The 15,176-nt window shown below is 35.5% G+C and overlaps 1 protein-coding gene across 17 annotated transcripts in view; it reads right to left on the bottom strand.

Annotated features, from left to right (window-relative positions):
• ERC1 (ELKS/RAB6-interacting/CAST family member 1) overlaps nucleotides 1-15,176 on the bottom strand; it is a 308,860-nt gene that overhangs the window by 193,283 nt on the left and 100,401 nt on the right. The window lies entirely within an intron of this gene.

Genomic DNA, 15,176 nt, shown 5'->3' with positions numbered 1-15,176 from the left:
CTGAATATATCTTTTGACAGACCAAGAAGACCCAAAGGTAAACTCGTATTATACATACACATGCATCACAAAGAACAGACACATTAGCACATTATCATTGCCTGTCAAAAACAAATTTATCAGCAAAGGATTAAAGTGGGTATAGATTTTTCTTTCTGTTGTTATTGCTGACAGGTTCTTCTTGCATCAGCAAACATAAATCATGCACTGGAGAATGACACATGGCAAGTAAGGTGCCTAACTTCAAAACAATTGTAGCAGGATATTATTTGAAATCAATTTATACAATAAGACAACCCCAAGGACTATCTAGTCCATTATTTAGTAAACTTTTTGAAAGCATTACTAGCCTTTTTGTTTCACCTGTCTAACAGCAGTTAGAAGCTCTTCAGTTACTGGAAGTACATCAAATATCCCCACTTTTTACTGCTCTACCCTGGAAGAACTAAGACATTGTGATCTAAGAGCAAACAAGTATTTAAAGCCATCAATTACTACTTTGTTCTCTATTAAAATCACCTCTGGACCATTGTTTTGTGAAAAAGTCTAGATCAGTAACGATATATTTAAAAGATTGGCAAGAGGCTGAACATTTAGTCACAAAAAATGGTAATTTATTATATGTGGAAGCTAGGAGGAAGAAGGGAAGAACCACCTAATTCAGGGAAACCCTTGCTAATGGTCTTCTGTAACTCAGGGCCACTGAAGAAATCTCCTGGTATAAGATACTCCATACTGGGTTGGGTTTTTTAATTTTTCTTATGTAAGCACATGTAAACTTATAATCCAGCTTTATACACAATTTATATATTACTGATAGCAGTAGAATAACATACATGTTTTGTTTTGGTTTTTTCCCCCAGTTTTTAAGGAATGTACCAAAATTGGTTTTAGTTTATCTTCCTCATTATTTTCTCTTAGAGGAAAAGTATTAGGCCTTCAAATTATGCTTAAAATTTTAAATTGAGCACAACAGAAATGACTTCATAAATTTTGAAGAGCAGCAAAAAAGCATAACTTAGTAACATCTCATGTGACTTGGAAATAACTGAAAATTCCAACTTTTTAATGCACTCCTATCTATTATTTAATGCCCTAATAGCATATGCATGTAGCACACGGAGCCTGAGAGAGAACTCCAGCAGTTGTGAATGGAAGCCCTCACGGTGCCCACACATGCAGTTACCAACTAGGTAACATCCCTGAGAGTAGCCTACGGGGCTGCTTTTGACCTTCGGAGCTTTCAGTGTCGTCAGCTGTCTAGACAGACTGGCTGTTTAGACAGCCAGCCATGAAAATACACTACAAAGAAGCGTGAGCTATTCTTAGACTTGTGTTTACTTCTGGAGGCGAAACACTCCAGCAAAGGCTCCAACTGGCCGGAGAGGGGAGAGTGCAGAGTGACTTTCTGCTGTGAGCAAACTGCACACAAGAGACAGCTAAATAATTCACAACGAGCGATGTTAAGATGCTTGCCTAGGCAGCACAACCATTTGCACAAGCACAACATGCATTTACACGTGTGACGAACACTATTTACTGTGATGAGAGTAAAATAAAGCTATGTAACAGTACTGTATATGACAGAAGCATCTTCCCATTACAACCGCACCCTGTCATATATAAAAAAAAAAAAAAAAAGGTTATATGCAAAAAGGATGAACTTTTCTTTCTGTCTACATACATGCTTTGCAGTCTGGAGTAATGAATGTTTCCTTTTTTTATCTTTCAGGGAACAGCAGGTACAATAAACTGTTCCAAGTCACACTAATACCTAGGCAGTATCAAAAAAATAAACAAAAAACTAAAACAAGAACACAAAAACAAACAACAACAATCACACAAAACAAAAACAACAGCAACAAAAAAACAAAGCTACCTACAAATGTGCCTTTTGCAGAATGGGATAACCGATGGTTCCCAACAAGGATGTGCCTTTCAACTACAGAAAACTGGCTCAACTCATGAGTCCAAATTTAAACACTTATACAACACCAGATGCAAAATTTCCCTTACAAAATCACAATGAACAATAACTGAATTTCTTTATTCCATTTTTCTCCCAAACCTGAACCACTGAAACAAATAATAGCTAAACTATAGGTTATCCAAAATTATATAATCAGAAGAAAAAAGTAACTAATATTCTACACTTAGCCTTTGTAGTCAGTTAATATAAATGACTTTGCTATTATGACTTTGCAAGTCGTCTGAGTTCTCTCACTGAAAAGAATATATGATGTACCTCATCTTTGTTTTATCATCCTCTTTTCCTATACAACAGGAAAAATGAAAAAGTAACACCAAACAAACTCTCAAATAACTGATAGAAATAAAGCAGATGACCAAAATAGGGTCTTTTTCCCCAAAGAAAGATGAAATAAAATGCAATGGAATTTCCAAGTCCTCTGGAATACAGAAAGGGACAAGAACTGAAGGAGCACTGTTTAGTCTTGAAACAACCGTAAGATGACAAATTTTCCCTGAAACGTTCTAGAAACCTAGGAAATATATATATGTACAAACTTTCTAAATAGGAAAAATATATATATACTATCATTAGATTATTAATCATATTTACTCTTCATATGCATACTTATTTTGAAGGGTAAAGACAGGGATCTTCTAGAAGCTTAGAAACACTAAACTTACTGTAAAGGTATACATACCTTTATACATACTGGAATGATCTGCTCTGCATAGCAATTTCTTCATCAATAATGATTTACTGAAATCTTTTTCTCCAGCTTTACCTGGTGTCAGGCATTACTTTGTTTCAACCTGGATGATTTACTCCTAATTCTGTGAAACCAATTATTTCACTTTCCAGCCCTGAAGCACAGGAGTAGAGGCACGAGAAGTTGCCTCTGGGATGCTGTTCCAAAGGCAAGGAAGCTTCTATTTTTTGCAAATAGCAGTCCTACTGAAAACCCCATGCAAACACAAAGAACAAAAAACACCTCAGGGAATTAAATTAGACATATCTAGCTTAAGACCCATAAAGACCATTAGATTCCCTAATTCCTCTAGTTACAGGTTATTAGTAGATCCTTTGTACTATGCTTCAGCCAAGGAAAACTTTTGTAGAACCACCATAAACCCTGAGGTGTGGATAAATACAACACTCGAGAAGCTGAATTCTACTGTACCAGTGACTTCCGCGTCAGAATAAATACAGTGGGTTTGTGAATTGGTAATTCAATTTCTTTTTCTCTTGCTTCCTGTTACTGGAAAATATTTTTTTCCTCCTTCAAAATATTTGTTTTTAATCAAAGATCAACAGCTTCCAACAGCTTCTTTCATCGACTGAAACATGATTTAACTGTATTTATGTTTCACTTCCGACTTTTAATTTTCTCTTTACTATTTTGTTTGTCTTCTAAAAGGAACAAAATGATGAAAGAAAAAAAAGTTTTAAGAGCCCTTTAAGTTAGATCACTCTTTTGCATATTCAAGGTCCTTTTCAATCTTGAGAAATTTCATTGCATATTCTGTTTGTAACTCCAATATCAAATAACTAGTTATATCACTTACCTACAGACAAATCTTTCACCATATTTTTTGTATAAACAGGGGAAAATGCTTATGTTCTGCACTTCCCCAACACAGCTCAGCAAAGAGACTGTTTTCATCAGTAATATTTCATCTTCATCTTAATGTACACTGAATATATGAAAGACAATCACTGTAACATAAGATAATATTCCTTGACTGTATTACAAGGGCAGATGTACATGAGAATACCTCAGGAGGCTGCTAAGCCTCCCACTTTTCTGATCCCAGGTTTCATCCCGTGCAAGCAGTACTGTAAAAAGGACCTAACTAACCAGGTGGGACGAGAAGTTTTCTGTTCTATTCCTATGGCAGAGCTGCACAAATAAATAAAAACTCTATATAAGTTGTGAGTTTTCTGAACAATTCTTCCTTGGTTTTATAACAGCACTATTGGCCACGTCAGCTTCAGCATCATTGACTAGAATATGATGGAATCTCACCAATTACAGGCAGAGGTGAGTCTGTCCATGTCAGGAATAACAACATGGAGGAGGAAAAAAAGATAGTGTGGGAGACAGAGTTGGCAACTTAACAAGTATGTGATGATAAAACAGCTACAATTCTTTCTGGTTGAAGAGATGTCACTCCCTTCAATGGCAACGTAAGAATACAAATCCATTGCAAAAAGCTGATAGTCTGTAGTCATACTTTATTTTGCTACACTCCCACGATATCTGAGAAGCTGAGAAAGGTGGGGTTGCATCAGAATCAAGATGAGAATATAACAGTTACAACAGACAAGATCACACCATTGTATCTGACATATGCAAAAAAATGTTGCTTCAGAAGGGGTAAGGCATTTACACCAAAAAATTGAGAGGGAACTGAACTCAAAATTTTGTTCCTAAAATGTGTTGGTCACCTAAAGTCCCAAGAGACTGTTAAAGAAAAATATACTATGAGTTTTATAAATATTACTATGCTTTTAAAGTAACTTTTGGAGACCAAAATGACAGCATATAAGCAAAGATTACTGGTCAGTTTTATAAGATTAAGCTCTAGTTTTATAGATGTCATACTAAAAATCTCATCATTATGATTGTCTTTCTATTGTGGATGGAGACACAAAATTTGGTCTTTTGTACGTGTATTGGCTCTGTTTCAACCTCCAATATAAAGTGTTGCTATTCAAATCCAGAGTGAAATAAGATATGTCATTTGCGAATACCATTTGTATCACCGAGTTGTATCATTTAGACTGAAAGTAATATTCTTACTATTAATTTTTATAGTTAAATTTTGAAGACTAGCAACAATGTGCTACGCTGAGGTTTCAGGCATACCATGTCTTGTTCCAAGGGTGAGATTTTTAACCTGTTTTGAAGTTTAGTATAGATCAAAGAAATTTTTCTTTTTTTCACTAGTGTTTTGGCAAACACAAGTGAGAGTTTCTTCCAAAGTTCATCCGCATTCAATATGCTCTTTTTACTTTATGATTTAAGCAATGGATATAAACGCAGTTAAACTATTGTAAAGGAATACTCTTGTTCTTGAACAAGAACAAAAATGAACAAGCTAAAAATGATTCTGGAATACTTTGTATATCAGTTAATTTCATAAAATTTGTGAAGCATTAAGTCAATTAAAGACACTCTAAAAATGCAAGAAACCAGTGGTTGTCTCTCTCTCTTCAGTTTTCTCTAAAGATCAAATTCTGAAGTATCGGTTAACACTTCAACGTAGAGATGGTGAAATGTTCAGTTAAGTGCTAAATCTGTTTGTTCAATTTACATAATTTACATTCCTCTTGCTACTCCTTGAAGACATGACTACTTTTTATTTTGCCTCACAAGTAAGGTGTTTTTTTTCTTTTTACCACTCTCCTACTTCAATGCTTACCTGGAACATCACTCTCTTTGCAACATCATATCAGAATATCAATTCAAAATGCCCTGATGTTGCTGAAACTAGTATATTGAGATTCTGGGATGTACAATGGGATTCCTTAACACCTTGATCTGTATTGGCGTAAGAAAGAGAAACAGACTAAAAGGGATGGGGAGAGTATGGAGGAGGACACAACTGAAAAAGAATTTGAGATTGGGAAACTCCAACACAGGGGTACATCACACACAGTACATTCTTATTGACTTCTACCCAGGTCCAGTTATAATTCAGAATAACTTCCATGGGTGGGGGAAAAAAAAAAAGAACAAAACCAAAACAGTTGCTTTTTCAGAAGACTAAATCTTTTTGTCATTTTTACTCTCATGATCTCCAATCTGATGAAAATCCTTAAAAATTAGCATGATGATCTTACAGTATTTTGTTTTACACAAATAAAACATTTTGTAGCTATGCAGCTTAGAAAGCACAAAGAATTTATTATTGTGGTTTCTGTTTAAACAAACAAACAACAACCCCAAATAAATCTATGGACCACAAACAGGCACGTTGCTTCTGCTTCTAAAGGAAGAAATGGTTAAAAAGTGAAAACAATGCCTAAAAAAGAAATTGGGGAACTGCTAATCGAATCAACATTTTATTCTTGACCTGACTTTGTATTCACATTTATGCAATAATACTGACTTGAGAAAAGAATAGTATGGAGAAAGAAGAGCTGCTATAACAAAGCCTGACTTAATAACTTGTACAGACAGTTAATTATTTTGTACCTGTTGTGAAGGAGTCACAAACAATTGACACTGATCCAAAAGACTATTCTCTTTTCAGTGTTGTTTTTTTTTTCCACACAAGGTGCTTTGCTAGTATATTTGTATCTACCAGAAAAATAGTTCATCTCTGTTTACAAAAATAATCTCTGAGGACATTTCCATCCCTTTGTTTTCTCTTGTCCCCCTTTCCCTCGCATACTTAATCACCCTCTGGTAGCTCCGGTTTGCTGACAGATCCCTGCAAAATAGAACTAACGAACTGTCGCCATAAGCTGAGTTACAATTATAGCATCTTCTGAATAGAAGAGAATTTTTCCTGTGCTATTGTATTCCCTATATCAAGCAGCATTTAAACCAGATGTTTCAGATCATACTCTCAGAATATACTATTGTGTTTGCAGTCTTTCTGTCCTGCTAGTAAATAGATTGTGTTGGAAGGTTTGAAGGAAATTCAATCTTATTACCAAACTTTTCAGTTTCTGAAAACTTATGCTGAGAAGCATTTTTCTTATAAGCTTCTAAGGAGAATCTTGCAGAGTTCAAGTCAGAAAAAAAAATAATAGAAGGAATGAAGACCTACAGACTGTAGACTAACTCTTGAGTTGGCAAATAACATGAAATTCACATTTTCAAGGGAGCTAATTTACACATTCTTAAACATTGTCTCGGTTCCAAAGTATTTGCTTAGAAAAAATTACACATTAGCAATGAGTCACGTCCTTAGACGGCTGTAAAACAGTTAAATTTACTTAAGAAATTACTTCATTCTGAGGAGGTTTAATAACATCAATAGCCCAATCTACTCAGAAACAGTCTTTGTACTGTAAAAATCCTTCCATGGAGTGTTGGCCAATACAAGAGGGGTTTTTGAAGAGAGGGGCGCAGGAGGAGGCACTCTTTCTAACCCACAGATATTGGTTATATTGCAAAGCATACAGGTTTTAATATGAATGGACAATATTTAAAATGCAAATTAAATAACGAAAGTATATAAGCTGATCGTAAGAGATTTGTTTCAGCATTATCTGAGCCAAGTGGCTAAATTCATAATCCAAAAAAACACCTCTCTATCACTGTTTTATCTTAAAGCCTCACTTGGTGACCTCTTGTTTTTTCCAGTATTTATCAGCTAAGAACATGTATGCATTACCCACCAATATGAAGATTTCAAATTGGGTTGTTTGTTAGGACAATTCATTGTTTCCAACTTCAGGACAGTACTTTCATTCACCCATGTAATTTAATACTGAACAATGCTATCACAAATAGCAAAACAAATTCATTTAGACTCTGCTTCTCTTCTTCTCCTAAAACGAAACACTAAGCTTACGTATTACTCATTTATTTCACATGTGCTAAAATGTCACTTACACTGAGAACCATAATCAAAATCAGCTGGTAATTTATTTCACAATCTAATTATGAATGACATCCATTTTGTTGAAATCCTGGCCCAATCATGAAGAATAGCATCATGCTAATTTCCCTTTCAGCTGTGTCCTGACATTTTGAAGCAATGTCTGTGACTATGCTTTCTGAAGATTTCCTCCTAAGAGCCACCAAATACAAATACACTGGAAAAACAAACAAACAAGCTGAACAACAACAAAACCACAACCATTTGGGGGATGTTTGCTCATTCCTGTACCAAGTTCCAAGAAGGATTTTGCTGATATATGTGCAGATTTGATTTAGGAAAGTTCCTTACAGAAAAAAAAAATACAAATACTATAATTGGGAGAATTTTTATATTGATGGTATCCAAACATTCAAAATAAGGAAAACCAAAACTATGTCACTGTGGAAGAGTCTCTCCCTTTCTTACAAAAGGCTGATAAATCAAGGAAATCTTGGAACCAGTAAATGTTAGCATAGATCTTACATTCTGTTTTATAGGAAACAGAATAAAACTAAGAAATTGTGACATTCCTTTTGGAGTAGTTCAAGCTTTACAAGGCTACATAATGCTTAAAAAATGTAAAGTGAAAAACTTAGTAAATTATGAATTAAACTTCTACACTTGAATAAACCCTAAGTGCAGTGTTTCATTGAGTATTATTGTCATATACTCTTCATTCTACGGCAATTTGATCTCTCATACTCAGAAATACTGATGCTATTTTCTTGATGTGCTTTAGACTTTGATTTTGGTTCTACATACAGTAAGGATACCGTAACTAGTGAAACACATCCACTTAGAAGTATAGTGCTACAAATCACATACTCATCACAGAAAAAAAAGGAATGGAGAGGCTTGACTTGCAATGGCACTGCAATAGCTAAGAACGGAAAATGGAGAGCAGAGAAGACAAACACTGAGGCAGACCAGTGGAAAGGATGGGAATATGGGGATTTAATGTTGACTAAAAGGAAATCCTCACAGCAAACTAAACTTCATTTTCATTTACATTATCATTAAGGATCACTCAAGCAATACAGCTCTATACCTTGAACAAAGATTTTAAATGAGACTTAGACAGTCAATTACACTGTCCAAATCACTGATTTATTAAAATGATCAAAGAAATACTGTAAGGTAAAACTGCCCTAAACCAGAGGGGAGAGCTCTGGAAGGATAGATATTTTTAACCCCATTGTTAAACATGTCCAATTCACTGTCATTATCCTGTGTCATTCTCCTTGAAAGGAAATACAATGATGAATAGGAAGGGAGGAGTAAGGTATTACTGTAAATACTAAACCCAAGAGTATGTATGTATATTTTGAGTATTTACCTGTTATTGCTTTTATAGAATTACTTCAGAACACACAGTGACAGCTGACAAAAATATCAAACTCCCAAATAAAATTCTTTCATGGCCTGTGCTCCAAAGATGTATGAACCTAAGAACCCAATATATTAAATTAGTATCATCATTTGATCACATTGTTTTCCATTTTATACCACGGATTACTTTAGGCAAATCATCACTCTACTAAACCTAAAGGCTGGAAGAGTGGTTCTCTTTATGCAGAAGTTCTGTGTTTAAAACCATGCTCTACTCATCTTTGCTTGAAGGTATGTAAGCCCTTCATCATGCAGAAGAGCATCCAAATGATCAACCTCATGTTGTTCTAGGACAACGCGATCTTAGTTGCTCCTCGTGACACTGCTCCATAGTGACCACATAGTGGAATGAAGTTTTCTTAACCTTTGCGTAAGTGAAGTCACAAGCTTGAAAGCTATTCATATACTTGTGCCTTATGACAGTCCTAATGACTGTATACATATTGAACAGACACCCAACTTAGAAGATTACCTAGCCTAGTGGATTCAAAACCCACTCTTGAAACCAGCAAATATTGATTTATACTGAAAAATTACTCCTGCCTTGTTGTAGTGAAGATCATTAAGTTGGCTAGTTGTATCAGTAATGTCTGTTCCAGACGCAGCTCAGACAATCCCCTGAGGAGCAGAAAACGCCTGGACAGCAATTCAGCGGTGACCGAAGTGTTGGAAATTGTGAAGTCTTGCAACCCAGAGAGCAATGAAAAGCCGTGTGAGGAAGACTGATGTAAGCAACCTCAAAAAAGGCATACGCCCTTGCTTTTCCTGTCTCTTCAATCATAGGGAACTTTGTATTTGTCTAGCATGACAGGGAACACACCAACAAAGCTTATTAGCTTTATCTTGCCAGAAAAACTACACGTTTAATTTATAATGAAACCAAGAGGCCCCAAAGTTGGCTGTTTTCCCAGATCCCTTCAAGAAACCAGAATTTGTCAGTCCCACTACCTATGAGTAATGGTCTGTCTTGCCAATCAAGAGGTTATCTCAAGGCACAAGAAGGACATAATATTAAAATGCTCCTCTTTGAGGGATACTCAAAAAAAGATCCCTTCTGTATATGACAGATTTGCTGAATTGTGGTTTCAGTTTTTTGGAACATTGGAGCAGAGATAATACCAGAAACCCCACTGAGTTTTCTTGTAACATTGCTGGTGCTATCAATCTTATGTAACACTATTACAGCAATGCATATCAGTTGAAAACCCTACGTTAGCCAGCTACAACAGCTGAACTACAGAACCAAAATCATTAACCCCACAATCCTGTTTTCCTTCTCTCTTTGAAATTACCTATCTAAAAGGACAAGTGAATATTCATTATTAAAAAAAAAAGAAAAAAGGCAAGTATTCCAGTTACCAAAGGCAACAGGCAAGATTCTTTAATAACATCAGTATACGTCAAGAAAATGTTCTGTACATTACTATATCTCGAAATAAGAAATTGGCTTGCTATCTTTCACACACATCAGCACAGCACCTGATTTTTGAAAAGAGTATTATCATTCATCTGGGAATACAGGTACGTATGTTACATATGATCCAGATGTTTTTATTTTTACCGTGGTATCACACGGTGCTCCAAGCAAAAGAGAGAGCATATATTAAAGAGAGGGTTATATAAAAATAAAGCAACATATGCTCCAATTACAAATTCTAATTTATAATATAACGAGACATAACATTTGTTGTGAATCCAGTGGGTTCCTCTAACATAGTTGCTGCATTGGCAACCATAACTATACACTAAAAATTACTGGATAACATAAAATGTGTTTTGTTTAAAACTGGTTTTTCAAATTTAAATTTTTCTTTCTGTGCTAGGTCAACATGCTCCAAATAATTTACTAAACAATCTCCAAAGTGCACATGAGTAAATTCACTTACAGATTTCACTACACTGAAGTTTAATAACAGATAGTTTTATTCAACTTTCAGAATTATTTTTAAAATGTGCATTTAAAAAACACACTTTTTGAGTTATTTTTCCAAATCCATGCAGTATTTATTTGGAATTCTCCATCCATCTTACATTTTAGGTGACTAGTAATAATACTTATTTAGGTTATAATGATGGTGTTTTTCTGAATGATTCCACAAGGCAGCGTAAAAAGAACAGATCATGTAATCCTTGTGGCCAACATATCAAACATCATGGCCACTGCTGGTAAATTACCATTTTTAATGCTTTTTAAGAATAACCAGCCATATCATTATTTTTTCTTACAAATTTCTTAGAAGTCATACATGTATAAGTTAATAGGTGGCAAATTGCTTGAATAATGATTACAGAGTTAGGGTGATCCTACTGCAGCTGCTACCCTTATGAACAGGTAATTGCAAGGAAAACAGCAGTAAATGCATGCATTCTAAGTTCATATATGAAAACCTAAATCTAAATAAATGAAGAGAGCATTATTTGGATAATTTTATATAAATATAATTCTATATAAATACTAACTGCCCTCTGATTCTTGAAAAAATTCCATGAGAAGCTTAAGTGCTCCGGAATAATTATGTGATATTCAAATATACTATTTCTGGTATACTGTAGAATCAAAGAATGTTTTGTTCTAATTTATATGAAAAAAATAAAACACCAAGAATAAAACTGATATATGTTGAGCCTGGAAACTGTATTCAGAAAGATTTTTGATGAGGCTACAGAAATAATATTCAAAAAGGAAACTGAATAGGCTCCAGGTTTCTCCCACTCTCCTGCATGATAAAATCACGATCTGTACACTGATAAAACATGAACTAGATGCTAGTGACTTGAAGAGGGGATCCACAAGAGTCCCAGATACAAAATTTATCTCTCAAGTAGAAGAGGAAACCAGACACCTGAGGGATTCTAGAAAGAACAGATATACTCTGCAGAGTGCAGTCTGCTATCTCCAGGATATAGTGCAGAATATCAGAGGCACAGTGGGAAAGATACAGCTGTGGAAACACTGAGGTAGGAACTTGGCCAATGTGCCTTGTGCCATCCTGTTGGTTAGAAAGTCCTTTCTTACAAGACAAGTGTGTTTTGTTCACAAAGCTACTAACATCCATGCAATGTGATACAACATGGCCAGATGCCAGAGTGTGCTAGAAGTTTATGTAGGTCTGGGAAGAGGGAGTAAGTATCTGGACTTGATAATAATATACCAACAGAATCCTTCCACTAGAACTAAACCATGCTCAGATCATTAACACTTTTCCTAATCAAAATTCTTAGAGCAAGGAATGACAAGAAAAGGCACAAGACGTTAGGAGGAGTACTACCAGCAGGTCAAGGAAGGTGACACTTCCCTCTACATTAGCACTGGTAAGGCCATACATGGAGCACTGTATACGTGTCACCCAACTCAGCTGTAAAACATCTGTTCCTTTGGAAACCAAAAGCCCTTAAAATGAGAATGCTGGAGTGCACCTCAAGCTACAGCAAGACATCTGCCATGACTAATCTGGATTAGGCAAAAAGATCAGAAATATATTCCTTGCTGAGTCCCTGAAAAATACACCATCACCTCTACCAGCAACTGTAAACTAAGGATACCTGCCACTGAAAAAACTGTCTGAAGCTATGCTTGTAAACTTTCTAGGACCAATATTCCAAATCAGAAAGATATGTGTTATTATGTGGCTAAGAAATTATTTAAAAAGATCAAATCTCACGGGCTAAAGCCTTTCCTGAGAGGTATATGATATCTTGTCGACACTGAATCTGAAATGGTTTTAATAAACTCTAAGATCTTTTTGGTAATCAGACATCTTTAAACAAACTAAAAACCTACCCTAATAGACTCTTACTAGCTGCTGTATATTTAGAGAAAAATAACTAACAAACAAACAAACAAAAACCATCATGCCAGTTGAGCTGGGCTGCAACTGCTCAAAAGTCTCAGTGGATTCTCAGAGAAGTAGAAAGTGAAAAAATAAGGATAAGGGATCATATTTTCAAAGTGTTCGTGGCTCACTGTGAAATGAAAGTAAATTGTGTGTTGCATCCTCATTTCCCATGTGGAAATTAAACAACTAATCTCCCTGAATAGTGAAAATTAAGAAAACCCACAGGATCATTATGCTGAATTGGAACTCACAGAACGAAGACTCTCCAGTTGCCTTAGTTGCTTTCACTGCTACTACAATATTCTATCTAGTGATACTTTGATAGACATGAAGGACAAAAAGCTTGTCTAATTTTTGTTATTATTACCCTAACAGAAGATAATCCCATCCCACATGGTAAAACACTTCTAAGAGGGTGTTCCTGAAAAGAAAAGGGACTAAACCTCTTGGAAATTTCTAAAAGCCATACATTTGAAGTTTGCTGTGTTCAGCGATAACCAGCCAGCCTGTAACAGAAAGGTTGGAATGAAGGAAAAAGGAGCAGCAGAGGTCTGATATCCCTTCAGGAACATGGAGGGACAGGTCCCCTCATGACCCTCCAGGACACATCTTTGAGGTCACGACTGCCAGTTTTTATAAACAAGCTGGCACAAGCCTGTGGGGACTCTATGTCCTCTTTGTGGTAGTTGAAATCTCTAAATTGGGTTTGGAACCAGTTCAGTGGCATGCATGGAGACATAGTGTAAAATGAGCGGAAGAATGGCTTTTTCTGACAGAAAAATATTTATGGAAATACGCCCAATCCCTGCTTATTAAGACACATTATTCCTGAAGAAAAGTAACTATTTTATCAATCCTGTCTGAGCAGAGAACACATCAAATACTTCCATTCTGCCTCCCTGCAGAAGCTGGGCTGATTAGCAATCTAATATGATCTTGGAGCACTGTACAGTGCTCCTCCTTACATGCTCATAATTCAATCATGTAAAAAGCAGAGAATAAGCTTGCCCACAGGTATATTACCTAGGCAAAAAAATATCCAGTCTTAAATGAGAGGCCATATGATTACTCACTCTGTAAACATACATCTTTGATGGGACATTCTTTCTTTGTTCTTTTCTGTAGAGAAAGCAAAACCTGAAACTCATACACACACTGCAGGTTTGAACAGGTCATCAAGTGAAGTGTTAGTAAGACAGGATTTTTAAGCACTAAGTGTCATCTTAGAGAATCTGAAAGGCATATCTCAAATTCCACCCTACATTTTATTAGTTCTTAGAAAATCATATATTCATTCATCTGATAACCAACGTGAAGGCCACACCAGGGAAGACGAAACTACAATAAACTGAATTAAGGTTTGAAAATGTAGTTCCTTCTCTATGTTCTCTTGTCTCTTCAGAGTTGCATCAGAAGAGATGCTTGAGGAGGTGAATATACTTCATGGATGAGGGAATGGAAACAAAATTACCCTTAAAGTAAAAACACTGAACTTTAGAAGTTGTGAATACTAAACCAACTCTGTTCTTGCAGTAACTATGACCAATACTGATTTTAAACAACTGAGTTATAAATTCAATTTGCAGTCCTTCTCTCCTGCTACACAATATTTCTTATCATTAAGCATAAATATTTGTTTTGATTTCTAAGCTTTTTGAAAAGTAGACAGAATTTATTTTCCTCTGGGGAAAGACAATGCTTCTTACTCAAAAGAGCAGGAGGAATGCACCTGAAGTCTTCCTGAATACTGGCTAAACAAGTAACATCACCATAGCCACAAAAAAATCTGTGTTCTTCCTCTATTTTATCACAGGTCAATTACCACACTATGTGTATGGAGCTGCCAAAAACACCCCTATGTTCAGACAGTAGAACTTTATTTGCCTGCAGCTGCATTGCATAATGAAGGGAGTATTAACTACACTCCCAAAAACAAAACACGCCCCTCCACCAAGCAAAGGGTGAACAATTCACTGCTTTTATATATATATATATATTTTTTTTTTCTTCATTGTAACTGTTACTTACCTTTTATCACAAATGATACTTCTCTAAAATGCTTTGATTAGAAAGCACTGACTTTTTTTTTCCTCACTCCTCTCCATTCTGGTCTACCAGCACTGACAGACAGATGTGGCAGAGAGAATAATGAAGAACAACTTAATCTTTTTCAGGTTCAGACTTGCTCAGAATGCTTCTCATTTTCTGATGTTTTCCCCTTATTTGGGTTTCTAACAACTGAAAATGAGATTTTATGCTAGATTTACTTTCAACGAATTAAAAAACAATAATCCCGAAGCTCTAAAAAGCAAAGATTTTTCACGAAATTTTCAGACATAAAGACCATTTCTGTAATGTCCAAATTTCTAGCATTTCTACTGT

The sequence above is a fragment of the Anser brachyrhynchus genome (assembly GCF_964034855.1).
Source record: "Anser brachyrhynchus genome assembly, chromosome: 1".
NCBI lineage: Eukaryota > Metazoa > Chordata > Aves > Anseriformes > Anatidae > Anser > Anser brachyrhynchus.
This window is presented reverse-complemented; position numbering and strand designations above follow the sequence as displayed.